Source organism: Monodelphis domestica, chromosome 1 (genome assembly GCF_027887165.1).
Source record: "Monodelphis domestica isolate mMonDom1 chromosome 1, mMonDom1.pri, whole genome shotgun sequence".
In the NCBI taxonomy this organism is placed as follows: Eukaryota; Metazoa; Chordata; class Mammalia; order Didelphimorphia; family Didelphidae; genus Monodelphis; species Monodelphis domestica.
This window is the reverse complement of record NC_077227.1, coordinates 239,771,025-239,785,089: the sequence shown is the minus strand read 5'-3', so window position 1 is coordinate 239,785,089 and position 14,065 is coordinate 239,771,025. Positions and strand designations below refer to the sequence as shown.

The window sequence follows — 14,065 nt, the reverse complement described above, 5'->3', positions numbered from 1 at the left end:
TTTGCACTTACAATAATGATCAACATGGAAATATATTTTCCATGACCATAAAAATAAAAGAAAAAAATATAGGCTTTTTCAGGTAGCGACAGGAAGGTCTTTAAAGGCCATTTATTCAAACTACTAAGATTCTATAATGCTATTATAAATGCCAAGAACCATTATCCTCATGTTGTCACCCTGGACACCCATGGGGTAATTAGCTTACAGGTCAGTCTTAGCATTAAAATCAGAATGCAAAGTAAATGCTTTCTAGTCTTCCTGGAAGCTATTATGGCAGACACCTTTCACTTACATTAAAGAATGATTAAGCCAGAAGCATTTCATAATATTGAAAAAAAAAAGTATATGCAGGGTAAGAGGCAAGAAAACAAATGATTATAAATAAGCAAAAGGTTAAAAAAAGTTTCTATCTTTGATCCTGAACAAATTCCTAAACATGGTTATTTATGTTTTTCAAAATCTATTATACATTCTATAATGTATATTTGCTTCTTTTTCATCAAATACTAGAACTAGGAGTGATTACAAATGTCCTCTAAAAGACATATCATTAATCGTCTTTACAGTATGTACCCGGAAAGGCTATATGTCCTACAATTAGTTGAAATAATTAACAACTTTAGCAAAGTTGCAGGATATAAAACAAACCCACATAAAGAATCAGCATTTCTATATTACCAACATAGCTCAGCAGCAAGGGATATAAAAAAGAAATTGCATTTAAATTAACCATAGATAATATAATATACTTGGGAGTACGTCTAAAAAGACAAACCGAGGAACTATATGAACTCAATTACAAAATACTTTTCATACAAATAAAGCCATATCTAAACAACTGGAAAAATCTTAGTTGCTCATGGGTAGGTTGAACTTAAAATACAATAAAAATCACAGTTTTACCCAAATTAATCTGCTTATTTAGTGACATTCCAAAGAAACCACCCTTAAGAATTCATAAAAATAGTAAAAATAATAACAAAACTCATTGGGAAGAACAAAAGGTCAAGAGTGTAAAGGGAATCTGCTAAAAAAAATAGTGAAAGAAGGTGGCCTAGCAGTGCCACATCTGTATTACAAACTGTATTACAAAATGGTAATCATAGAAACAATTTAATACCAGGTAAGAAATACAGTGGTAGATTAGTGGAATAGGTTATGTACATAATACCTTGCAATAAATGACCATAGTACCATGATGTTTGATAAATTAAAATATCCCATTTTGGGGGGTACAAGGACATGATATTTGACAAAAAATGTTGGGATAATGAGAAAATTATATGACCTTATTTGCTTCATGAATTTTTCTGGTGACTTCTAAAACATAATGATGATGGAAATTTGTGTATAATAGCACATGTACAGTCAATATCAGTGATGGTAAATCTTTTAGAGACCATGTTCTGTGCCTCACCCCACCCCACCCACCAGACTGTATACCATGCCCCACCTCCATAAGAGACCAAGTGACATGTCCCCTTTCCCCCTCTGCCTTACCCTAGACAAGGGAGAGAGAAGGGAAGGGAGTGACCCGAGGGCTCCACTCATGAAAGAGAATAATCACTTCTATTGGGCTGCTGGACAGAGGGCCAGGGAGGCATGGTGGAGATCTGGAGGGAAGGCACTCTGCCTGAATCCTTCTGCCTTTCTAGTAACTAAATTTGGCATGTGGTGATGCTCCTGTCACAAAGAGGTCTCTGCATGCTATCTTTAGCATGTGTGCCATAGTTTTGCCATCACAGGGCTATACCATATTACCTGTCATATTAGGGAAAGAGAAGGAGCAGGGGTGACAGAGAAAATATGTATCACTAAATGTCAGAAAACTAGTATTAAAAATTGTAACAGAAGAGATTGTGTGGAGATGGCAGAGTAGTGTTGAGTTTCCTAATTCTCCTAATATCCCCCTCCCCACAATCAATCAAAAATAACTCCGTAGAATCAATGCTAGAAGTGGCAAAGATCCACAGCAATTGAGATTAAATCTAGAAAGGCAGGAGAAAAGAGGGAGGATTTCTAAATTCTAGTACCCCAGTCCCACCTCTATAGGACTTTCAGGCATAAACAGAGTAAACAAACTATAATCAACCAACAACAAAACACAAGGAAACCCCCGGGGAACAGGATCAACAACCTCATTTTGTTTTTTGAGCTCTCCTTTCATCACTCAGTATACCACAGAAATAAATCTGAAGGCAGAGGGATCTGGAAGAAGCTGTGTCCTCCATTTTCTCAGCTACGGGAACATCTGCTCATCTATAGGTGGGGATTGAAGGAATAGATACCATAAAGTTAATAGGCACCAAGTTTTAAGGGCAGGATTTCAAATCTCAACACTAACAAACATGGGATTTTGGAGGTCTGAGAAACCTGGACTAAATGTCTGCTGTAACCCAGGCTATAACAGTAGGAGAGAAAGAGAGAGGAAGAAGCATGCACTGGTGAGTATGGTTGCTGAGGAACTGGGGCCCCATCAGCTGTGTTCATTACCAGGACAATGGAGTCCTTTGTTGCTGCCACAATAGAAGGTGGACTGGCTACTTGCAGTTGTAGTGGCAGAGATGCCCCTAGGTTCTGGTTGGAGCATCAATCAGAGTGGAACTTGAGCAGGGAACCAGGAATACATTTGGTCCTGGACTAAAAAAATGAGTAACTAAATAGGACACAGGAATAAAACACACACACACACACACACACACACACACACACACACACACACACAAATTCCTGGTAACTTTGATAACATATCCCAAAACACTGGATATCCTGGAAGTAGAGCAAAAAAAGCAAATAACGAAGATTATTGGCTTGACAACTAATATTTAAAAATAAATAAATAAACAAAAATGAACAAAGGAGAAAAAAATCCAACTGTTGATGGCTATTATGGGGACAGAGAAAATCTTGGCTCAACCTCAAAGAAGAGTAAAATAAAAACACCTACTTCAAAACAGTAAAGAAAAGCAAAATTTGGTCATAAGCTCAAAAAGAGCTTTTGGAAGATCTTTAGAAAGATCTCAAAAAGCAAAACAGAAAGGTTAGAGAAAAATTAGGTAAAAATAAAAGCAATGTAAGAAAATCAAGAAAATTATGAAATAGAGATTGCCCAAAAGGAAAAAGAAATTTAGAAACACATGGAAGAAAGAATTCATTAAGAAATAGATTTGGAAAAGGAGACACTAACAATGTCCCAAGAGAACAAGAAATAATAAAGCAAAATTCAAAGAATGAATTAATAGAAAGGAATATGAACATCTTATCCTAAGAATAACTGACCTGGAAAAAAGATCATGGAGAGGCAAAATAAAAATAGATGGAATTCCCAAAATTATGGTAACAACAACAAGTTTAGACACCATACTCTAAGATAATAAAAGAAAAATGACCAGAAATTCTAAATTCAGATGTTCAGATAGAAATTAAAATAATCCACCAATCTCCACCTCAAAGAGATGCAAAGATGAAATGCACAGTAAAATCATTGCTATCCATAGTACCAAGGTTAGGGAGAAAATGCTATAAACAATAAGATAAAAACATTAAATACCATACAGATACAGTCAGAATAACACAAGATTTTGCACCACAATATTAAAAGAATGCAGGGCATGGAACAGAACATTTTGGAAGATCAAAAAGACTAGACTTACAATCAAGAATAACATATTGAGAAGAGCATAACTATAAAAGCTGAAAAATGGATACTTAACAAACTAAAGAAGTTTCATGTATTTATTGGTAAAAACTAAGAATTCAGTAGAAAATTTAATAAACATACAAAATAATCATAAGTAACCCAAAAGATCAAATTGTCTGATTCCCATATGGGAAATTATCATCTCTGGCTCTTGGGAATGGCATCATTGATTGAGTATTTTGAAGGAATGTGTATGGATGGAAGGGTTGATGTCAAAGTGAATGTAATGTAAAGAGCTAAAATGGTAATAGCATAGAATAGGAGGAAGGAGGGTGGAATAGCTGTCTAATATAACGGAGAAATGAGTGGAGGAACTGCCACAGAGATGAGGATAGAAGCTGATGGTACTAGAACACTACTCTCATCAGGCCTGGGATGAAGAGAAAACATCACACACAAAAAGGGTAAAAATCTTGTCAATGTACCAAAAAACAGAATGTAAGGGAGATGGGATAAGGGAGGGACTAGGGAATCCCCTTGGGGGAACTGACAGAATAAGAGAAGGAAGAGTGGGTTATGAGAAAGCAGGACAATTGGGTATTAATTAGAATGTTGTACAAGGACTGTTTCCCACAATTGCGTTTTCCCTTTCATGTATGTGTGTCATTACATTGTGGGGATTTTATTTTTGGTTCACATGGGCCCTCCTCTCTTCTTCCATGTGGAGGTTTGGGGAGCTCTCTAGGTTGCTCTAGCCTTTTTACTGTCCCTTTGTTTCAAGTTAAATATTTAATAAATATTAAATATAATACTTGGTATTGTATATTAATTTTTTTAATTCACAGTTGTATAAAGAAAAGAGAGAGAAGAAAGGGATATTTAGAGGAGGAATATATATCAAGAAATAAGGGAGTAAGGTAAGAACTTCAAGAAGGGACTCTAAGGACAAGATAGGGGTGGGATTTTTAAAATTAAACTCATTTCAAAAAGTAGTAGAACACAGTTGTGGGGAAAAGGAAGGGATTTTTGGTGAATAGTGGTAGTCTCTCAGTGACAGAGAATGACAATTGTCTTTGTGCAGTTTCATCTACGGTGTACCCTCATGTGGCTTTGAAGTCCAAAGACTGAGGCGCAGAGTTTGTGGCACACGGGGCATGGGACTCCAGTTGTTATGGGAGGTGCAGTTGTGGCCTGGTGTCGGCGTTCACATGTAGCAGCAAGATATCAACGTTGTTCATCTTTAAAGGTGGCGCCAGCATGGTTAATGTGGGTTTGCCAGATGCTTCTGACAGAAGAAGCGAGTTCTAGTTGCTTTGGTATAATGCCAGCCCACTTTAAGTATGACTTTAGCTGATCCTTGAATATTTTTCTTTGGTTGGCCTTGTTTCCTGAGTCCAGCTGACAGTTCACCATAGAATAACTGTCTTGGTATTCTCTGTGGGTCCATGCGGATGACGTGTCCAGACCATCATAGCTGGGTTTTGAGGACCATTACTTTGATGCTGGTGGAGTTGGCTCTGTCGAGGACTTCCTGGTTGGTGATTCGGTCCTGCCATCGGATCCTCATGATTGACCGGAGAGAGCGTTGGTGGAATTACACCAACTGTTTCATGTGCTTCCAGTACAGTGCCCATGTCTCACAACCTTACAGGAGCGAGGAGCTGAGGACCACTGCGTTACACACTTTGAGCTTCGTCGCAGTGCTTACACCACTGTGTTGGAGGACTTTGGAGCGCAGCCACCTGAGTGCCTGGCTGGCCTTTTGGATCCTGGCATTGATCTCGTAGTCTAAGAACCCATCGTTGGCGATGGTGCTGCCCAGGTACTTGAAAGTGTTGACATTAGAAAGCTGCGAGCCGTCGATTATAATGCATGGCTGGTTAGTTGGCCTCCCTGGTGCAGGTTGAAACAGCACCTCTGTTTTGCTGAGGCTGATGGTCAGGCCAAACAGTTTTGTTGCTGTAGAGAACCTGTCCACAATGGATTGAAGATGATTTTCTTGGTGGGCCATGAGAGCACAGTCATCTGCAAAGAGAGCTTCCAGGATGAGTCTCTCTGTTGTCTTTGTTTTTGCAGTCAGGTGGCGAAGGTAGAATAGTGAGCCATCCAGTCAGTATTTGATGTAGATGCCCAGGTCTAGATCCATCACAGCATGTCGTAATACTTGGGTGAAGTATAGGTTGAATAGTACCAGAGCGAGGACACAGCCTTGTTTCACGACATTGGAGATGTTGAAGTGATCGGAAGTCTCTCCACCAGGTAGCACTTCCCCTGTCATGTCAACATGAAAGAGCTGGATCAGTTTGACGAATTTTGCTGGGCAGCCGAGCTTGCTAAGGATCACCCACAATGTGTCCCTATTCACTGTGTCGAACACCTTCATCAGGTCTATGAAGACAATGTACAGACTCAGTTCTGCTCAAGGCATTTTTCCTGCATTTGCCTCACTGTGAAGACCATCGATGGTGCTGCGATCTGGGTGGAAGCCACATTGTGATTCAGGTAGGTTCTGCTCTGAGACAGATGACAGGAGTCTGTTGAGTATAACACGGGTGAGGATCTTTCCAGCAGTGGAGAGTAGTGAGATGCCTCTGTAGTTATCACAGGCTGCTCATGAGTCTTTGTTCTTGTATAGGGCTACGATGGAGGCATCTCTGGGGGCATTTTTCCTCTTCCCATATGCTGGTTAGCACTATGTGGAATGCCTGGAGTGCCTTTCCATTTAAGGCCTTGTACACCTCGGTTGGGATCCCATCTTTACCAGGTGCCTTGCCTGCACTCATTTGGTTAATGGCTTTTTGGACTTCCTCTATTGAAGGAGGGACATCAAATTGTTCAATGGTGCGGTTTTGGGGGATCTGGTCAAGGGCTCTTTGGTCGACTGAAGAGGGTCAGTTGAGAAGCTGACTGAAGTGTTCTTTCCACATGTTGCTGATGCCTTTTTTAATCTTTTATGAGAGTGTCACCATCAGAGGATAGCAAGGGAGTGGTGGTAGGTCAAGGGAGTCTATGGTGGGCCCATAGACAGTCTTGAGGGCACTGAAAAATTGTTTGTAGTTTTTCGTATCAGCAAAACGCTGGATTTCTTCTGCCTTTTTTTCCCACCATCAGTCTTGCATCTTCCTGATCTCACACTGTGCCATGGCTTTGAGAGACTTGAATCTGTCCTTTTTAGGAGCAGAGTTTGGGTTATTTTGCCACTCCATAAAGACTTTGTTCTTTTTGCTCAATAGGTCTTCAATAGCAGTGTTGTTCTCATCGAACCAGTCCTGGTGGTTGCGTTGTTTGGGGCCTAGGACTGCCTTTGATGTTTCCTTCACCGCATCTCTGAACTGGTTCCATTTCTCAGTTGATCTTCCAGTGAATGGTCCCTTGGCAGACAGCTTGTCATCCAGGCAGGACTGGAATGTTTGCAAATAAGATGGATCTCCAAGACAACTTATATTGTAAAATGCACAAACTGTCTGGGCACATTTTGGATGGTGAGGCACAATGCGCATTTGAAGAGTTGCTCTAACCAATCGGTGGTCTGTCCAGCATTCAGCTCCTCTCATGGCTCTGGTGATCTGTACATCCTGGATGTCTTCCCGGCGTACAATGATGTAGTCAATGAGATGCCACTGTTTTGATCATGTTTTATATTTGTTCACCATTCTGAACACAGTGTTTGTGATGGTGAGTTTGAACTCTGAGCATTTGCTGAGTAGCAGTAGGCCGTTGTTGTTCATTTTGCCCACGCCATGTTTGCCAAGCACTCCTTTCCATCTTTCATGGTCCTGGCCAACGCGGGCATTGAAGTCTCCCAGTAGTATCAGCTTGTCATTTGTGGGCACTGAGTGCAGGACGGCACTCAGGTCAGAGTAGAACTGCTCGATGGTCTCCTTTGTGCTGGTCAGTGTTGGGGCATATGCTCTGATTGTGGCATACTGGTCTTTACTGAGAGGTAAACGGATCTTCATGAATCTCTCACTGATGCCCACAGGCAAGTCTAGCAGCTATTTGAACAAACTGGTCTTGATAGCCAGGCCAACACCATGGATTCTGTCTTCATTTGAGACTCTACCTTTCCAGAAGAAGGTGTATCCAGTGGTGGGTTCGCTGAGTGATCCCTCTTCTGGTAAGCGTGTTTCACTTAATGCTGTGATGTCGATGTTATATCACACCAGTTCTTTACTGATTAGAGCTGTTCTTCTCTCAGGTCTTGGCGTATTCTTTCTGTCAAGTAATGTCCTGATGTTCCATGCTCCTAGTAGGAGTTTCTTTGTCTTTTGTTTTCTTTGGTTTCAACTGCTTAAAGGGGATGACCCGCCAGCTGTGGTGTGCTGACCGGGTGTTTGTAAGGCAGGCAATGTTTGCGACACCTTTTCTAGTCCCCTCCCTTGATTAGGGTGAGCAGTGCTGTCCTAGAGACGGCTGCTCAGTCGCCCAGGATGCTGCCGAACATCTCTGCTGCCCTACAGAGCCAAGCGACCACTGGTCCGTGGGCCACCTATGTGCAGGATCATGACTACAACTGCCAGTGGTCACCTCCACCTGTTGCATTGCCACTCCCCCATCGCTGCAGGTCTTGAAGAGGATGGACAGGGGTAGGATAGATGAGTGTGCACAAAGATACTTGTGCATGAAGGAGATTTAAGTGGAAAAGTCGATGCACAGAGACCGTCTCACTCTCTCGGCGTTGGAAGTGGGTCCAGTGGCCTGAAAAATTGTAACGCCTGGAGACTTCCTCAGATGCATTGGATGGCCGTGTTGTCCTTTGTGCTCCAACACGCCCTAAGCACTCCACAGTGCCTTGCTGCATCGCCATCTCAGCCTTTGAACCTTTTTATTGGTTTCTTCCACCTGTTCTGCTGAAGCAGTCTTCACATGCTGGGTGAGCAAAGCCCTGGTTCACCAGGGGTCCTCAATGACCCAATGGCTACCCTCACAAGGTTGCCTGGGGTGTGGCCGCTACCACATGCTATAGCACAGCTACTGGGAGCCACAAGTGAGAGCTGGGTTTCAGGTGGGGGTCAGAGGTTGGAGAGCTGCCCTAGGAAGGCACGACAAGCCTTCCATCCAGAGATACTACCCTTCCCTGAATACCCCATATACCCCTCATTTTTCATTTTCATTATTTCACCCTTAAAAGCTAAGGGGAAAGTCACTTTGGCGACTTTGGAAATAGGACAGCAAAGCTAGAGTATATTGGAGGATTGTTAGGAAGGGGTGTAAATTCAAGGGGTATTTGTCAAAGAAAGTCAGATATCTAAGGAGGGATACGGTAGAGAGAAAGGAAATAGGGAACAGACCATGAGAGGTAACAGAGAAGATAGAAATGCACAGCTAACAACTTTGACATTGACTGAAACTGGGATGAGTTCACCCATGGGGGAAAAAATAGATAACAGAAAGGATCAAAAAGATTGTATACAAAAAACACAGTGACAATGTGAGACCTAATCCAAACATAGTTTCTTGTTGAACAGCCATGGTCTAGAGGGAATAAATATTCTAAAAAATCTTACTTTAACATTCATTATACTATGGAGGTAATCCTTCATTACTGAGGGCTTATGGCATTGGAACAAAAATCCCACTCATATGACCAAGATGGAAAGACTTGCTTTTAGAAAGAGTATGATCTTGGCAACAGATTGTGTCCACTATCAAGGGATTAATCAAACTAAATATAATTTTCTTAATGAATGCTCTCTGAGAATCAGACATGTTAGGCTTATCAAATTAAATGTTGATATGAACATGGAAATATAGGCTTAATGTAACATTGATAGAGCAGTTGTGAATTGTGTTTTAGAAAACTGGATGGAAATGTCTTTTAAGAACTGAAAAATTGTTCATGCTCACTGACCTAAGGACCTCATTACTAAGATCAGGCCTCAAGGGTGTTATTGAGAAGGTAAAATGCTGTGTACATATGAAAATATTCTTGAAAGCTTTGTATTGAGAAAATAACTGGGAATAACACAAATGAAATGAGTGGGAGAAATGGCTGAAAAATGTATGATATTTAAATATAATTATGTTATTAGAAATGAAAAATATTTTAAATGTAAAGAAAATAAGAGAATTAACTGAAGAGATGAAAAGATAATAAGAATAATAAATACTATGATTCCTTTAAATAGTAATAACTATACAAAATCAGGAGGGAAAAAAAGTGTCAAAGTAAAACAATCCCAAAGGGAACTCAAAGAACCAAGGATATTTATCTTAGCACACATATAATTTACAATTTTTAAATAGTAAAAAATGTGAAGTTTGTGGTTTTATACACTTTTTATGTATTTATTTAAACATTTTTGTTGGTGGTCATGATTAATAACTGTAATACAAAATGAATAAACAAAGAAAAATCATGCCAACAATGTAATCTGGAAAAAAATTAAATGGTATGGTAGAGTCTTGGGATAGACCAATATCTCACAACATATACTAAGATAAGGTTAATAGGGTACATGATCTAGACATAAATGGTGATACCATAGGCAAATTAGGGGAACAAGGAATAGTTTACCTGTCAGATATATGCATAAAAATAATTTATGAACAAATAAGAGATATAAAACATTTTAGAATATAATGTTTCTCATTTTCATTATTTCAAAGAACTTTTGTATAAACAAAACCAAATGCAAAGAAGATCAAAAGGAAAGCAGAAACCTAAGTGGGGGTGGGGATAGGGGTGGTGATGGAATTTCCAGTAAGCTTCTCTGACAAAGGTCTTATTTTTCAAATACATGAACTACGCAAATTTATAAAATAATCTAAGTAATTCTCCAGTTGACAAATGAAAAAGGATATGAATAGCCATTTTCAGATGAATAAATCAGAACCATTTGTAGCTGTATGAAAAAGTGTTCTAAATCCTCTCAGAGAAGTGCAAATTAAAATAACTCTAAGGTACCACCTCCCATTATGTGACAGAAGAGAAAAATAATAAATGTTGGTGGGGATGTGGGAAAATTGGGACACTAATGGTTGACAGAATCTGATCCAACCATTCTGGGGAGCAATTTTGAACTATGCTCACATAGCTCTAAAATTTTGTGTATCTTTTTAAAATTTACTTTTAATTTAAGTTAATTTATTTAGTCAATTTAGAACATTGTTCCTTGGTTACAATAATCATATTATTTCCCTTCCTCCCCTCAACCCCACCCTTCCTGTAGCCTTCGTGCAATTTCACTGGGCATTACATGTGTCCTTGATCAGAACTTATTTCCGTGTTGTTGATATTTGCATTAGTATGTTAATTTAGAGTCTACATCCCCAACCATATCCCCTTGATACATGTATTCAAGCAGTTGTTTTTCTTCTGTGTTTCTACTCCCACAGTTTTTCCTCTGAAAGTGAATAGTGTTTTTTCTCATAGATTTCTCCAAGTTGTTCAGGATCACTGCATTGCCACTAATGGAAAGTCTATTACAGTCGATTGAACCATAGTGTATCCATCTCTGTGTACAATTTACTCCTGGTTCTGCTCCTTTCGCTCTGCATCAATTCCTGGAGGTCATTCCAGTCCCCATGGAATTCCATCACTTTATTACTCCTTTCAGCACAGTAGTATTCCATCACCAACATATACCATAATTTGTTCAGCCATTCCCTAATTGAAGGGCATCCCCTCATTTTCCAATTTTTTGTCACCAAGAAGAGCACAGCTATGAATATTCTTGTACAAGTCTTTTTCCTTATGATCTCTTTGGGGTAGAAACCCAGCAGTATTTTGCATACCATTTTATCCATCAATACCACTACTAGATCTGTAAGCCAAAAATATTTTTTACAAAGGGAAAAAGACCTATTCATAAAAAAAAAGATTTATCAGACCTCTTTTTGGTGGTAGCTAAGAATTGGAAATTAAAATATTGTCCATCAAATGGACAATGGCTGATCCAATTTTGGCATATGATTTTTTTCAAATCCTTACCTTCTGACATAGAATTCATACAAAGCATTAGTTTCAAGGCAAAAGAATGGTAAAGGTTAGGCAACTGGAGTAAAGTGATTGACCAAGAGCCCCGGAGTTGTGATGTCTGAGACCAGATTTGATCCCACGTCATCCCCACTCCAGGTGTAGTGTTCTATTCACTGAGCCCACCTACTTGCCCTGGCACAGGATTTCAATGGAACAATAGTTTATTATAAGAAATGATGAGCAGGAAATTTTCAGAAAAACCTGTAAAGACATCAACTGATACAAAGTGAAATAAGCAGAACCAGAAAAACGTTGTATATAAATAAGAATAATACTTTTTGATGAACAACTTTCAAAGACCAATTTTTTTCCCATCAATACAGGGATCTAAGACAATCCCAGATATATGATGAAAAATTATATCTGCCTTCTAAAAATAACTGATAGAGTTTGAATGAAGATTAAAATATACTATATGTTGCATTCTTTTCCCTTTTTAAACTTGAAATCTCTTCAACAATGTGACTAATATGGAAAATGTTTTGGATGATTATGCATATAAAATCTCTATCAAATTGCTTTCTTTCTCAGGAAGGGAGAAATGGTAGAGAATAAGGAAGAAGCAGTGGGAAAGAGGGAGATCATTTGGAATTCCACAATTTAAAAAATGAATATATAAAATTGTTTTTGCATATACTTGAAGAAAAATAAAGTACTATTATTAATTTTAAAAGAGTAATAATTGCTTCATTCTTCACATACAATATCCTCAGTGCCTCACATTTAGTAGTCACTTTAAATATGTTTGTTGAATTATTGAATCAAATATCATCATCTGTAAAATAAGGATAATAATACATATATGGTTATCCAATATTTCTTGAGTATATACTCTTTGTAATGTCTATGAATGCAAAGATGAGAAATTATACTGTCCTTTCCCTTCTTATCATTACAGAGCATCCAGAGCCAAAAACTCTGATGAGGAAAAAAAATCACAAAGGCCAACAACCTGACCTGTTCAGGAAGTATGATGGGATACCATAGAATTTCCAACAGAAATTGAGACCTGTTTCCATTTAAAAGGAATCATTTATGTGTTTGAGTTATAGACCTCTTGTTAAGTCATTTAAATTAGTGAAATTGAACTAGGCATTGTACACTTGAGCCACATATTATGGTAGTTTTAATTGTGGGATTCTGTGACTTTGCACTGAACAGTACCCTGTACAATGCACTGAACAGTAGATGCTTGTATCACTCCCATTTTATAGATGAAGAATTTAATGTAGATAAATGTTACTGATTAGTCCAGGGGTTGAACTCAGGTTTTACTGGTATCAGTCCTGTGCTCTTACCCACTTCATTTTCTTGCTGCTTCTATTTAACTCAGTTTTGAATTGTTTAGCATTGCTTCCCTTCATATATATAATTTTTTGGTTCTGTTCATTTATCTTTGTATCAGTTTCTATGAACCCTTCCAAGTTTCTTTAAATTCTTAATTTTTGTCATTTCCTATGGTACAATTATGTCCAATTTTATTTGTAGAATGAGATTGATTTACTTAGGAAGAAATAGTTGAGAATTTTTCTGCAGAGAAATGGCATAATGAAACAATAGACGAGGATTCATAAGGAAGACCTAAGGAGAGGTTGAGTCCATTTCTCAATTTGGTCCAGGTTGAACCTGCTGGTTGTTGAGAAGCACCAGTTAGGAGCCAAATGGCAGTTCAGGAATAGTCATTATATCTTGCTATCTCAGGCACCTATCTTTAGTGTGTATTTGCCTGGCTTTTTGATGTTAGAGGAAAGTACTGTTAAGAGAGTTTTTCTTAATTTCTCCCTTTTTCTATTTAAGAGGCAAAGGAGTAAAAATATTTCTGAGTAAAAGCCCTGCTGCTGTGTAAACTGTCAGTTAGCAACAGGTAGAAGGGTGTGGCTGAGTTAGTGAGTTACAACTGGCAGTTGTCAAAGGGCTTTTCCTGTCTGGATCCCCTGGGGAGAGCAGTATGTGACTCACTCTCTCTGGGACTATAAAGAGACTGTGAAATGCTATTAAGGCCTTAATAGCCTTATTGGTTATTGATAATCTTGGGTACATAGGTAGATAGATAGTGGGTGAAATAATAGATAGAATAGAAAAGTTAGGTCAGAGCCTGGCTCCAGCAGAAAGCATTGCCCTCGAAGGCAGATAGATTTCCAGTTTTCTAGAAAAATTTTAGTCAGGATTGGGATCTTAGGTATAGTTATAAACTATTGTAAGATTACTCTCACTTTCCTCCTTTCTATTTCCTATCCATATTTTCCTAATAATAAATTAAGTATTTTGTGTTTAAGAAACTACTCTTCTGACTTTGTTCAAACTTCTACCCCAATAATTTAAACCTTTGCATTACTGAGATGATAATATGGGAAATAAGAATCACTTACAAAACAATTGAATTATATAGAGAATCTCATTTCCCTTTCTACAAGTTACCCGAGGAAAGAACTAAGTATATG

At 38.6% G+C, this 14,065-nt stretch overlaps 1 long non-coding RNA gene across 1 annotated transcript; it reads left to right on the top strand.

Annotated features, from left to right (window-relative positions):
• Positions 1–1,600: 1,600 nt before the first annotated feature.
• On the top strand, positions 1,601–12,649 carry LOC130456305 (uncharacterized). The gene is made up of 2 exons (XR_008914949.1): positions 1,601–2,447; positions 12,523–12,649. It is a non-coding gene; the product is annotated as an uncharacterized LOC130456305 (long non-coding RNA).
• Positions 12,650–14,065: the final 1,416 nt, after the last annotated feature.